Source organism: Hordeum vulgare, chromosome 3H (genome assembly GCF_904849725.1).
Source record: "Hordeum vulgare subsp. vulgare chromosome 3H, MorexV3_pseudomolecules_assembly, whole genome shotgun sequence".
NCBI classification, from domain to species: domain Eukaryota; kingdom Viridiplantae; phylum Streptophyta; class Magnoliopsida; order Poales; family Poaceae; genus Hordeum; species Hordeum vulgare.
In genome coordinates, this window is record NC_058520.1 from 259,292,951 (window position 1) to 259,307,054 (window position 14,104).

The following is a 14,104-nucleotide window of genomic DNA, read 5'->3' on the forward strand; positions in this document are numbered from 1 at the left end:
TATTTACAAGAAAGTGAGTGGGAGCTCTGTGGCATTTCTAATATTATATGTGGATGACATATTGCTGATTGGAAACAACGTAGAGTTTTTGGAGAGCATAAAGGATTACTTGAATAAAAGTTTCTCTATGAAGGACCTAGGAGAAGCTGCTTACATTCTAGGCATTAAGATCTATAGGGATAGATCAAAACGCCTGATAGGACTTTCACAAAGCACATACCTTGATAAAGTTTTGAAGAGGTTCAAAATGGAACATTCCAAGAAGGGGTTCTTGCCAGTTTTACAAGGTACGAGATTGAGTAAGACTCAGTGCCCAGCAACTGATGAAGATAGAGAGCATATGCGCTCCGTCCCCTATGCTTCAGCCATAGGTTCTATCATGTATGCAATGTTGTGCACTAGACCGGACGTTAGCCTGGCCATAAGTATGGCAGGTAGGTTCCAGAGTAATCCAGGAGTGGATCACTGGACAGCGGTCAAGAATATCCTGAAGTACCTAAAAAGGACTAAGGAGATGTTTCTCGTGTATGGAGGTGACGAAGAGCTCGCCGTAAAAGGTTACGTCGATGCAAGCTTTGACACAGATCCGGACGACTCTAAGTCGCAAACCGGATACGTATTTATTCTTAATGGGGGTGCGGTAAGTTGGTGCAGTTCCAAGCAAAGCGTCGTAGCAGATTCTACATGTGAAGAGGAGTACATGGCTGCCTCGGAGGCGGCTAAGGAGGGTGTCTGGATGAAGCAGTTCATGACGGATCTTGGAGTGGTGCCAAGCGCACTGAATCCAATAACCTTGTTCTGTGACAACACGGGTGCCATTGCCTTAGCAAAGGAACCACGGTTTCACAAGAAGTCCAGACACATCAAACGACGCTTCAACCTCATCCGTGACTACGTCGAAGGAGAGGACGTAAATATATGCAAAGTGCACACGGATCTGAATGTAGCAGACCCGCTGACTAAACCTCTTCCACGTCCAAAGCATGATCAACACCAGAACTGTATGGGTGTTAGATTTATTACAATGTAATTCGCATGATGATGTGAGGGCTAGATTATTGACTCTAGTGCAAGTGGGAGACTGTTGGAATTATGCCCTAGAGGCAATAATAAATATAGTTATTATTATAATTCCTGTATCAAGATAATCGTTTATTATCCATGCTATAATTGTATTGAATGAAGACTCATTTACATGTGTGGATACATAGACAAAACACTGTCCCTAGCAAGCCTCTAGTTGGCTAGCCAGTTGATCAAAGATAGTCAGTCTCTTATGATTATGAACAAGGTGTTGTTGCTTGATAACTGGATCACGTCATTAGGAGAATCACGTGATGGACTAGACCCAAACTAATAGACGTAGCATGTTGATCGTGTCATTTTGTTGCTACTGTTTTCTGCGTGTCAAGTATTTGTTCCTATGACCATGAGATCATATAACTCACTAACACCGGAGGAATACTTTGTGTGTATCAAACGTCGCAACATAACTCGGTGACCATAAAGATGCTCTACAGGTATCTCCGAAGTTGTTCGTTGAGTTAGTACGGATCAAGACTGGGATTTGTCACTCCGTGTGACGGAGAGGTATCTCGGGGCCCACTCGGTAATACAACATCACACACAAGCCTTGCAAGCAATGTAACTTAGTGTAAGTTGCGGGATCTTGTATTACGGAACGATTAAAGAGACTTGCCAGTAAACAAGATTGAAATAGGTATGCGGATACTGACGATCGAATCTCGGGCAAGTAACATACCGAAGGACAAAGGGAATGACATACGGGATTATATGAATCCTTGGCACTGAGGTTCAAACGATAAGATCTTCGTAGAATATGTAGGATCCAATATGGGCATCCAGGTCCCGCTATTGGATATTGACCGAGGAGTCTCTCGGGTCATGTCTACATAGTTCTCGAACCCGCTGGGTCTGCACACTTAAGGTTCGACGTTGTTTTATGCGTATTTGAGTTATATGGTTGGTTACCGAATGTTGTTCGGAGTCCCGGATGAGATCACGGACGTCGCGAGGGTTTCCGGAATGGTCCGGAAACAACGATTGATATATAGGATGACCTCATTTGATTACCGGAAGGTTTTCGGAGTTACCGGGAATGTACCGGGAATGACGAATGGGTTCCGGGAGTTCACCGGGGGGGCAACCCACCCCGGGGAAGCCCATAGGCTTTGAGGGTGGCGCACCAGCCCTTAGTGGGCTGGTGGGACAGCCCAAAAGGGCCCTACGCGCATTGGAAGAAAAATCAAAGAGAAAAGAAAAAAAAGGAGGAGGTGGGAAAGGAAAGAAGGACTCCACCCACCAAACCAAGTAGGACTCGGTTTGGGGGGGAGTCCTTCCCCCCTTTGGCTCGGCCGACCCCCTTGGGCTCCTTGAGCCCCAAGGAAAGGTCCCCCCTCTCCCACCTATATATACGGAGGTTTTAGGGCTGATTTGAGACGACTTTTCCACGGCAGCCCGACCACATACCTCCACGGTTTTTCCTCTAGATCGCGTTTCTGCGGAGCTCGGGCGGAGCCCTGCTGACACGAGATCATCACCAACCTCCGGAGCGCCATCACGCTGCCGGAGAACTCTTCTACCTCTCCGTCTCTCTTGCTGGATCAAGAAGGCCGAGATCATCATCGAGTTGTACGTGTGCTGAACGCGGAGGTGCCGTCCGTTCGGCACTAGATCGTGGGACTGATCGCGGGATAGTTCGCGGAGCGGATCGAGGGACGTGAGGATGTTCCACTACATCAACCGCGTTCACTAATGCTTCTGCTGTACGGTCTACAAGGGTACGTAGATCACTCATCCCCTCTCGTAGATGGACATCACCATGATAGGTCTTCGTGCGCGTAGGAAATTTTTTGATTCCCATGCGACGTTCTCCAACACTTACGTCATAGTTGAAAAAAACAAGATAACTCCGGAAGGATTACAAGAGTCAGATAAGATCCTGTGAAAGAACCTGTGGGTTATGGGCCCACTCAAAGAAATCACCGTTGAAAATATTGCTAGAACGGGAGATATTGCACCGGTACAAGAAAACTAGATGAGGTTAGCACCTCGAAATAATTAAAGGAATTGAAAACGAGAAACTACTGAAATATCTTTAACACTCCGAATAGAAAAGAGAGGAATTAATAACAAGAATAATGATAAGAATGTCCAACATGGGAAAGAATTACAAGGACGAAAAGGATATGATGACACGGACAAGTAAATTGAATTCACGGGAAAAATAACAAGACTGAATAAGGATGAACATGAAGCTCCTGAGAATCTTCACAATGAATCACCGGGTACAAAAGGAAGAAGAGATAGCGGAAGCATCACTGAAAAGAAAATCTTGGATGAAAATTGAATCACTGAGAAAAAGGGCGGGAGGGTGGGGAAAAACAAAGACAACTTGGGATAGATGAGATGAACTCTGGAATAAAATGAGAGAATGATCTTGCAAAATTAGAGAGGATTGAATTTACTTGGAGAGAAACACACCGGTTGAATGGAATTGATACGTTGACTCCGATTGACAAAAATTGATATGTGATTGAACGAACAAAAGAATTTGCATTCTCACATAAAAATATAAGAACACCTCTGAGGAAAGATCTGAAATCACCACTTGACATCGAAGCAACTTGAATTACCATATGAAACAAGCCAGAACAAACTCATGAGAAAGATTTCGTCCGATATTTTCGTGGATAGGAATCCACTAGATGTCGAACCCCAACCTAACATCATGCATTTGTTGAAAGATTGTCCTATAAGCAACTGCTTGAATTCCCACCTATGAATTCCCGAAATTTCTGGTCATGCAATCTCGTACATGGATACAAGGAGTAATAATCACACAACTCCTATACTAACCCGTCACCTGTATCACATCCGTCAACACACAACCAGAATCGCATACCTTCATCTACAATAGACCCTCGTGATCACAACGATACAAAGTATGGCAGTACTCCCGAACAATCTGCACCAGTACTGGGGACATCGGGGTTATCTCGCCACTACCAGTATTGAAGCAATTACGAACATCCTTTGTCCTGAGATAATAAGAAATCTGAATGATAACGATGTCCGGAAGAATCCCCTGGAGCTCAACTCCCCTGAAACTCAAAGCAGATAGGAGGCACCAAGACAGAACTCCGTCACATCGGCATCATATAGATTCCAAAAATATACGCATGATCCTAAAAAAAATTGATTGAGAAGAGGATTAGAATAAATTATTACGTCAAGATTTCTCACCAGAGCATAGAAGAGGAGAAAAAAGAATCCTACTCTCCGATATATAACTAGACTCAAAGCAGTTTTTTCACTAGACTCGACTCGGCCAAGATCGATCAATCATGGGGGCTCCTAGGTCGGTACTGCTCTGATACCAACTTGTCACGCCCAAGATGCGACCCTATCCTCAATTTGGCACGAAGGCCTCGTCAGGGATAGAAGCGCATCTCGTCGTGACGTAAGAATGGATATCGTTACAAGTACATATACTGAAAAGAAGAGGTATATATATGGAATTGGCTTACACTCGCCACAAGCTACATCAGAGTCACATCAGTACATCACATAATCATCAAGAGAAGAGCAGGGTCCGACTACGGACGAAAACAAACGAGAAAAGAAGAACGACGTCCATCCTTGCTATCCCAGGCTGCTGGCCTGGAACCCATCCTAGATCGATGAAGAAGAAGAAGAAGAAGAAGAAGCAACTCCAAATGAACAATCAACGCGCACGCGTCAAGTAACCTTTACATGTACCTTCAACTGGTGTTGAAGTAATCTGTGAGCCACAGGGGACTCAGCAATCTCATTTCCAAAGGTATCAAGACTAGCAAAGCTTAATGGGTGAGGTATGGTTAAGTGGTGAGGTTGCAGCAGCGACTAAGCACATGTTTGGTGGCTAAACTTACGAGTACAAGAAATGAGAGGGGGAAGATCTACGCATAACGGACGTTACTACTGATGATCAAATGAATGATCCTGAACACCTACCTACGTCAGACATAACCCCAACGTGTCCTCGATCGGAGAATGAACTCACGAAAGAGACAGTCACGGTTACGCACACAGTTGGCCTATTTTAATTAAGTTAACTTCAAGTTATCTAGAACCAGTGTTAAACAAAGCTTCCACGTTGCCACATAACCGCGGACACGGCTTTCCCAAAAGATTTAACCCTGCAGGGGTGCTCCAACTAGTCCATCACAAATTACCACAAGCCGCATAGAAATCCTCAATCACGAAGCTCGCGATCTCGTCGGATTCCCTAGTGGAAAACCCCAACTCTGAGATTACCCAAAGCATCGCCGGAATCCCCGATGCACAAGATATCTCGTCAAAGGTAAAACTAATCCAGCAAGGCCGCCCGACGTGTCGACGATCCCGATAGGAGTCGCGTACCTCGTTCTCAGGACACGACGGATGAGCTAGACGTCGGGATCGCTAAACTTCCGGGTGACCAGAGGGGCACCGGACATCGCTCAGGTGGGACCAACACTCATGAGGAGCACTGGCCCGGGGGTTGATTAAATTATCCTCGGGGTCCGGAAAGTCCCTATGCAATTTTATTAGGTGATTAGGCAAATGTAGTACCAAAGTTGGGCCTTGCCGGACCAGCTTTAATCTAAAACGAATTATCAAGGGGGTCCCCATAACAACCCCGATCGTGTTAGGAGCGCTCAATTATGGAACATAACACCGGTAGCCGAAACTAAGGGGGCAAAGGTGGAACAAAACACCAGGCTAGAAAGGCCGAGCCTTCCACCTTTTACCAAGTATATAGGTTCATTAAATTAAATAGCATTTAAATATGGTGATATAACAAGGAACCCATGTTTTCACATGGAAGCAACTGCACCTCCAACTAGCAACGCTAACACAGGGTTAAGCAAGCAGTAACATAGCCAATCAGTGGTTTGCTAGGTCGAACAGGTTGAAGGTTTTGATGGCATTGTTGAGAGGCTGATATTTAACATGTGGTAGGCAACGAGACATAATCGATAGAAGCGATAAAACTGGCATGGCAATGATAGTAATGGTATCTGGGGAAATGGTCATCTTGCCTCCGATCTCGCTTGGAATAAGAATGCCTCCGTGAAGCAGACGAACCGACGTAGTCGAACGGGTCCTCACAATCCGGCAGGCTGCGGAACTCTAAGGAGACGAAGCAAACCGTAAACAATAATCAACACATGATATTCACCACATGGTGCACAAAACATATGATGCATGAGCAGCTGAACACATGCAAGACACGGCATGACAATTCACGACAATCAAACACTACATATTAAGTGAAGTTCAATATGCAACGAGTTGCATATTGACGAAACTCCACGTTTAATTGTTTAGTTCTATCCCGATTAGATACACGGCAATATTACATGTGGTTAAACATGGCAAGAGGTGAAGCGTAATTAAACTACCTATCTAGGCGTTTTAAATGAGGTCGGAAATGACATGTAGCACCTCCGAGACGACCTCACATGTTAATTTACAATTCTGTCCAGATCTGAACTAACACATTTAATTGGTTGTTAAACAGCAAAACAAATAGGTTCACGTGATTCTACGCGTCGTTACAAGCAATTTACACATAGAGATCATCTCCAACGGAGCTACGGTTCAAAAGATACAAGCACTGCAAGACATGATGGCATGAATGCAATATATGTGCAACGACGGTCACGAGCACTTCAAAACATACAACCAGCAAAAGAACATGAAACTACACGAGATTCTAAACAAGTTTCATGTAGGACACGATCAAATCGGAGCTACGGTTCAACAACTACGAGCAAAACAAGAAATGACTACAATCTGCCAAAATCAGCCACATAGCATCTTCTACACCCCACAACTACGGGCTACACAACTCCGGTAAACTCAAGCAAGGCATGACACGAAAGAGGGCAAGAAGCACTAATACACACAACTAACAACAACTAGCATGGCATCATGGATCACTAGGGAAAGAAGACACAAAATGGCTTCTCACACACTATTTCAGACTTAGTGAAAATTACACTTCATGAAAGTGCAGTTTTCGATCTGAAGCCATATTGACAGCAGCAAAACCAATAGCTACAGGACTCCAAATTGCATGAAAATACACAGCATGCTAGAGAAACACAAGGGCTACAACTAACTCCATTGGACCAACCTCAAAAGAGCTACAGATCACAAGATTCAAGCAAGACAAGACAGCAACAAAATATAACAGATTCCAGACTTAGTAATATTTCAGCACCTCCAAATCAGCACTATTTCTAGCAACTTGAGAGCAAGCAAACCACACCTAAACATGCATATCTATTGCAACCAAAAATACCAGGGGCTAGACAAAACATCCAAGATCAACTATCTAGTTGACAACTCCTTCAAACGAAGCACGGAATAAATCCTACGAATTAAACAAAAGGGCGTCACAGCAAAATATCGTGCGAACTAACTTGCTCAAAAGATAAAACTAATTGCACAGAAAAATCCCATGGATTTTTCTACCCCAAAAACATATAAAACATGTGGGGTTGCAACACAAAAATAATGCCACACATAAATGCGAGATAATAACCTAAGCACGGAAAAATAAACTAGCGGCAATCCCGACACGCAAAAATACCAATGACCGCTCTAAAATACAAGGAAAATGTGTTCCTAAAACATGAACATTTCTATTACGGCATACGATCTATCCGATCTTGCGCGAAAATCAATACGGGCTTCTATCCTATTGGAACAGCACGGTAAACAATGCATTTGGCACGCTAAACTAAATCGAACAAATATGCAAGTCGCCCAGTACCCAGTTACACGTGGCCAGAGCTGCTGCGAGCTTTGGCCGACTTCAATTTGCAAGTCGCCCAGTACCCAGTTACACCTGGCCAGAGCTGCGAAGTCATCTTCATCGGTCAGGATTGATGCCAGATCTGCTTCCAAGTCAAAAGGGTTCTTGGGTCGCCGAGGAGTTAAACAGGTCGTCACAAAGGTTGGCGGGCTGACCTTCTTGTTCTTGCTGTCATAAGCTGCCTGATATTTTGATAAATCCAGACTTGCTGCGAGTTGGGTTGCCGCCAGCCGGGAGTCCTTGACAACACGTTGATAGTCCTCTTCGACGAATTCTGACCCGTCATCTTTAAGTTGAGGAAAGCCTGCCGCTACCTCTTCCAGGTTGATCTCCGGAGCATACGCCAAGCAGAAACTCAAGGCAGTCAGTACCCCCTTCCGGGCGGCTGACCGAGTCAACTCGCCAATCTGAGGGGGAAGCGTAGATAGGCAGCCGAGCATCTTCTTTATGGAAGTTATGGGCTCTTTGGCACCCATCACAGCTTTAACAGTTAGAACACTGCTGGAGGTGGGCCTTGCGGTGGCCTCGAGGTGGCCTGGCTCGGTGCCAGCTCGGCCGGGGCGAGGAGGCCGGCTTGGGCCTGGGCGGTGAGGCGGCCCACATGGGCATCTCGAGCGCTAGGAGCGCCCTCCTCGTCGTGCCCGAGGGCACGGCCTGGCGGCGGCCAACGGATCGAGCACGGGAACCCCGCGGCGACGAGATCGGCCGACGCAGGGAGGCGACGCAGTTCCCGGTGGCGGGGACCAGGGCGGCGAGGGGAGGCTGCACGGACCAGCTGCCAGCGATGGTGGGCGCGCTGGAGGCGCTCAGGACCGGCGGGCGCGGGGCGAGCTGGTGCGAGGCGGCGGTCGGATCTAGCGGTGGTTGCCGGCGAGGCGAGATAGGGCGGCGCGGCGAGGCGCAAGGCGGCGGCGCATGGCGGCAACGGCGGGGGCGCACCGGCCGGCGACGGGATAGGGCGGCGCGGCGAGGGAAGGCTCGGGCTAGCTCCGGGAGGCAGGGAGGTGCGGCGGCGCTCGGGCCAAGATGGGTTTTCAGGCGGTCCTAACCCGGGCTCGGGCGGCCCGGCAGCCGATGGGAGAGAGAGCGCTGGGGTGGTGGCTAGGGTTAGGTGGGTGGCGCGGAAATCGAGGTGGAGGGGGTTGGCTGCCTAAACTGCACTCGGGAACTATATATAGACAAATGGGGGGCTAGATTTAGTGAAATCTCGACCCGGATCCAACCGTGCGGTCGGATTCGGGTAATTTCGAACGCGGGAACGGTTAACTGGCCGTGTAGGGTGGTTTACCGGAGATGAGAGGGAAAACGGGCGACGTGGCAACGACTTTTTAAAACACCGACAACGTCCGACGGTAGACCGAATACGGTGCCACTACGGTCGACCGTTCGGGTACCTGACGAACTCCGATCGCGACGAAATTCGAGAGGCGGCCTAGCTATAACTACTTACGACTGCATACCAAGTTTCACCCTGATGAGAGAAAGTTTGACGCACACTTTTAAAACAGGGTTCGAACGATGTCGCGGGCGCGTGCGTGTGTGGTCGGGCTCAGAACGGACAACGACGAGAACCGGCAACTAACAACGGATGCAAGTTTTTGAAAACGGGCGGCAACGGAGATGCCGATGCAATGCTGATGATGCGAATGATGCGATGTGGGTGCGACAAAAGAAAATAGACACACGACGAAAACGGAAAGAAAGGGGAATCTTCTGGAACGTCGGTCTCGGGCTGTCACACTTTATTATATAACTTGGCTTCTATATTCCAAGGATGGGCTTCCTCAAATTGCCCTAGGTCTCCGGATGGGCTATCATCATATCTGCATTCGCGAAGAAGACATTCCCAAGACTACTTTCGGGACAAGCTTTAGCTCTTATGAGTACACAGTGATGTCTTTTGGTCTTGCCAATGCTCCTCCGACCTTCTCTCGGATGATGAATTACATCTTCTCCCCATTCAAGAATGAATTTTTCTTGTTGTATCTTGATGACATTTTGGTCTTTTCTGAAACTGAGGAAGAGCATGAAGAACATCTCCTGCTTGTGCTTGATAAGCTAAGAGAGCATAAGTTCTATGCTATGTTTTCCAAATGTGAGTTCTGGTTGAAGGAAATTGTGTACCTTGGGCACATCATCTCTGCGGAGGGCATCAAAGTTGATCCTACAAAGGTGCAGGCCATTGTTGAGTGGGAACCTCCTTAGAATGTGAAGCCGCTTTGAAGCTTTCTCGGGCTTGCAAGATATTGCAGAAGGTTCATTGAGAACTTCTCCAAGATTGCTAAGCCTCTGTCCAACCTTCTTCAGAAGAGTGTGAAGTTTGTCTGGTCTCCAGAGTGTCAGTTGGCCTTCAACACACTCAAAGAGAAGCTCACTTCAACTCCAGTCTTGACTCCTCCTGATGATTCCAAGCCTTATCAAGTGTTCTGTGATGCCTCTCTCCAAGGTCTTGGTGCAGTTCTGATGCAAGAGAAGAAAGTCGTAGCTTATACCTCGAGGCAGTTGAAGCCAAGTGAGAAGAACTACCCCACTCATGATCTTGAGTTGGCGGCAGTGGTCCATGATTTGATGACTTGGAGACACCTCTTGTTGGGAAGACAGTTTCAAGTCTACACCGATCACAAAAGTCTCAAATACATCTTCATCCAACCTAGTCTCAATCTTCGGCAAACTCGTTGGGTGGAAATGATCCAAGATTACAATACGAGCATTGACTTTACTCCAGGCAAAGAAAATTCCATTGCAGATGCTTTGAGCAGAAAGGCTTGTTGCAACAGTATCATTCTGAAGCCTCTCCAGCCTGATCTTTGTGAATCTTTCAGGAAGCTCAACCTTCAGATAGTACCTTGATACGTCTCCAATGTATCTATAACTTTTGATGGTTTCATACTATTATCTTGTCAAACTTTGGATGTTTTGTATGCCTTTTATATCTTTTTTGGGACTAACTTATTAACTCAGTGACAAGTGCCAGTTCCTATTTTTTCCGTGTTTTTGACCCTTTTCAGAGGAGGATTTTAAACGGAGTCCAAACGGAATAAAACTTCCGAAAAGATTTTTTCCGGAACAGAAGATACGCAGAAAGCTTGGGAACCAAGGCAGGGAGTCCCGGGGCAGGCCACAAGCCCCCATGGCGCAGCCAGGGGGCGCGCCTCCCAGGCTTGTGGGCTCCCTGGGCCTCCCCTGCCCTAGCTCCTTTGCCTATAAATTCTCTAAAATCCCTAAAAAAATCAAGAGATCCACGAAAATACTTTTCCGTCGCCGCAAGATCTCATCTGGGGCACGTTCTCGTGCCCTGTCGGAGGGGAGATTCGGATACGAAGGGCTTCTTCATCAACACCATGACCTCTCCGATGATACGTGATTGTTCACCATAGACCTACGGGTCCATAACTAGTAGCTAGATGGCTTCTTCTCTCTCTTGGATCTTCAATACAAAGTTCTCCATGATCTTCATGGAGATCTATCCGGTGTAATCTTCTTTTGCGGTGTGTTTGTCGAGATCCGATGAATTGTGGATTTATGATCAGATTATCTATGAATCTTATTTGAGTTTCCTTTGATCTCTCTTATGCATGATTTCATATCCTTGTAATTCTCTTCGAGTTGTAGGTTTTGTTTGGCCAACTTGATCTATGATTCTTGCAATGGGAGAAGTGCTTGGTTTTGGGTTCATACCGTGCGGTGAGGCTGACCTCACCCAGCGACAGAAGGGGTAGCGAGGCACGCATCTTGTTGTTGCCATCAAGGGTAAAAAGATGGGGTTTTCATCATTGGTTTGAGTTTATCCCTCTACATCATGTCATCTTGCTTAAAGCGTTACTCTGTTCGTCATGAACTCAATACACTAGATGCATGCTGGATAGCTGTCGATGTGTGGAGTAATAGTAGTACATGCAGAAAGTATCGGTCTACTTGTCTCGACGTGATGCCGATATGTATGATCATTGCCTTAGATATCGTCATGACTTTGCGCGGTTCTATCAATTGCTCGACAGTAATTTGTTCACCCACCGAAATATTTGCTATTTTGAGAGAAGCCTCTAGTGAACACTATGGCCCCGGGGTCTACTTCACACCATATTTTCAGCCTTACTCTTTTACTTCGTTTTACTTTCCGCCTTCAGATCTCACTTTGCAATCAATCTTGAAGAGATTGACAACCCCTTTATAGCGTTGGGTGTAAGCTCTTTTGTGTTTGCGCAGGTACTCTGGACTTGACGAGATTCTCCTACTTGATTGATACATTGGTTCTCAAACAGAGGGAAATACTTACTGCTCTTGTGTTGCATCACCCTTTCCTCTTCAAGGGAAAAACCAACGCAAGCCAAGTCTCTGTCAACGTGCCAATTTCTGGCGCTGTTGTTTGAGAAGTAGTAGAAGGATTTCTGGCGCCATTGCCGGGGAGGATCAAGTCAAGAACTCATCCAAGTAAGTGTCGCAAACTCATCTATTGCATTTACTTTTTTTCCTCTCGTTTTCCTCTCCCCCAGTTCTGACAAACAAAAATTTACAAAAATATTTGCCTTTTTTGTTTGCCTTTTTCGTTCGCCCTTTTTTATCGCTTGCTTTCTGTTCGCTTGTGTGCTTGCTTGCGTGTTGAAGTCACCATGACTGAAAACACCAAACTTTGTGACTTCTGGAATACTAATAATAATGATTTTATTAGTACTCCGATTGCTCTCGCCACTAGTGTGGAATCATATGAAATCAATGTTGGTTTGCTGAATCTTGTTATGAAAGAGCAATTCTCCGGCCTTCCTAGTGAAGATGCCGCATCCCATCTTAATACCTTCATTGAGCTTTGCGATATGCAAAAGAAGAAAGATGTGGATAATGATGTGATTAAATAGAAGCTTTTTCCGTTCTCGTTGCGAGATCGAGCAAAAAATTGGTTTTCGTCTTTGCCCAAAAATAGTATTGATTCTTGGAACAAGTGCAAAGATGCTTATATATCCAAGTATTTTCCATCGGCTAAGATTATCTCTCTCCGTAATGATATCATGAATTTTAAGCAACTTGATCATGAACATGTTGCACAATCTTGGGAGAGAATGAAATTGATGATTAGAAATTGTCCCGCTCATGTCTTGAGTCTTTGGATGATTATACAAATCTTTTACGCTGGCTTGAAATTTGCTTCTAGAAATATCTTGGACTCTGCCTCTGGTGGAACATTCATGGAAATCACGTTAGGAGAAGCCAGAAAACTCCTAGACAATATCATGACGAACTACTCTCAGTGGCACACTGAAAGGTCACCTACTAGTAAGAAGGTACACCCTATAGAAGAAATTAACTCGTTGAGTGCTAAGATGGATGAGTTAATGAATTTGGTTGCTAGTAGAAGTGCTCCTTTAGATCCTAATGATATGCCCTTGCCTTCCTTGATTGAGAGTAGCAACGCTAGCTTGGACGTTAATTTTGTTGGTAGGAATAATTTTGGCAACAACAATGCTTTTAGAGGAAACTATGTTCCTAGGCCTTTTCCTAGTAACCCCTCTAATAACTTTGGCAACTCCTAAAACAATACTCATGGAAATTACAATAGATTACCCTCTGATCTAGAGAGTAATATCAAAGAGTTTATCATCTCACAAAAGATTTTCAATGCGTCCATAGAGGAAAAACTACTCAAAATTGACGATTTCGCTAGGAGCGTTGATAGAATGTCTAGTGATATTGATGCTTTGAAAGTTAGATGTGCTCCTCCCAAGATCAATATGGATGAAACTTTGAAATCTATGCGTGTTTCCATGAGTGAGAGCAAAGAAAAAACAGCTCAAATTCGTGCTAGACATGAATGGCTTAAAAGGGCGTGTTCTCGTGATAAGAATCACAAAGATCTTAAAGTGCTTGGTGTGACTCCCATTGAATCTTTGTTTTGTCTCAAACCTAATGATGATGGGGCTGGATATGAATCCACTTTGGTTGAAAAACGTCCCAATGATTCGGAGTCCATCCATCTTGATGCTAAAAGCATTGAATGTGGAGTAGAAGATATTAAAACTTTGAGTAGTAATGAAATTACTACTTTGGATTTCAAGGAATTCAATTATGATAGTTGGTCCTTGATTGAATGCATTTCCTTGATGCAATCCATGCTAAACTCTCCACACGCTTATAGCCAAAACAAGGCCTTTACCGATCATATCGTCGAAGCTATGATAAAATCTCTTGTCTCGGACGTGATGCCTATATGTATGATCATTGCGTTACTCTGTTCGTCATGAA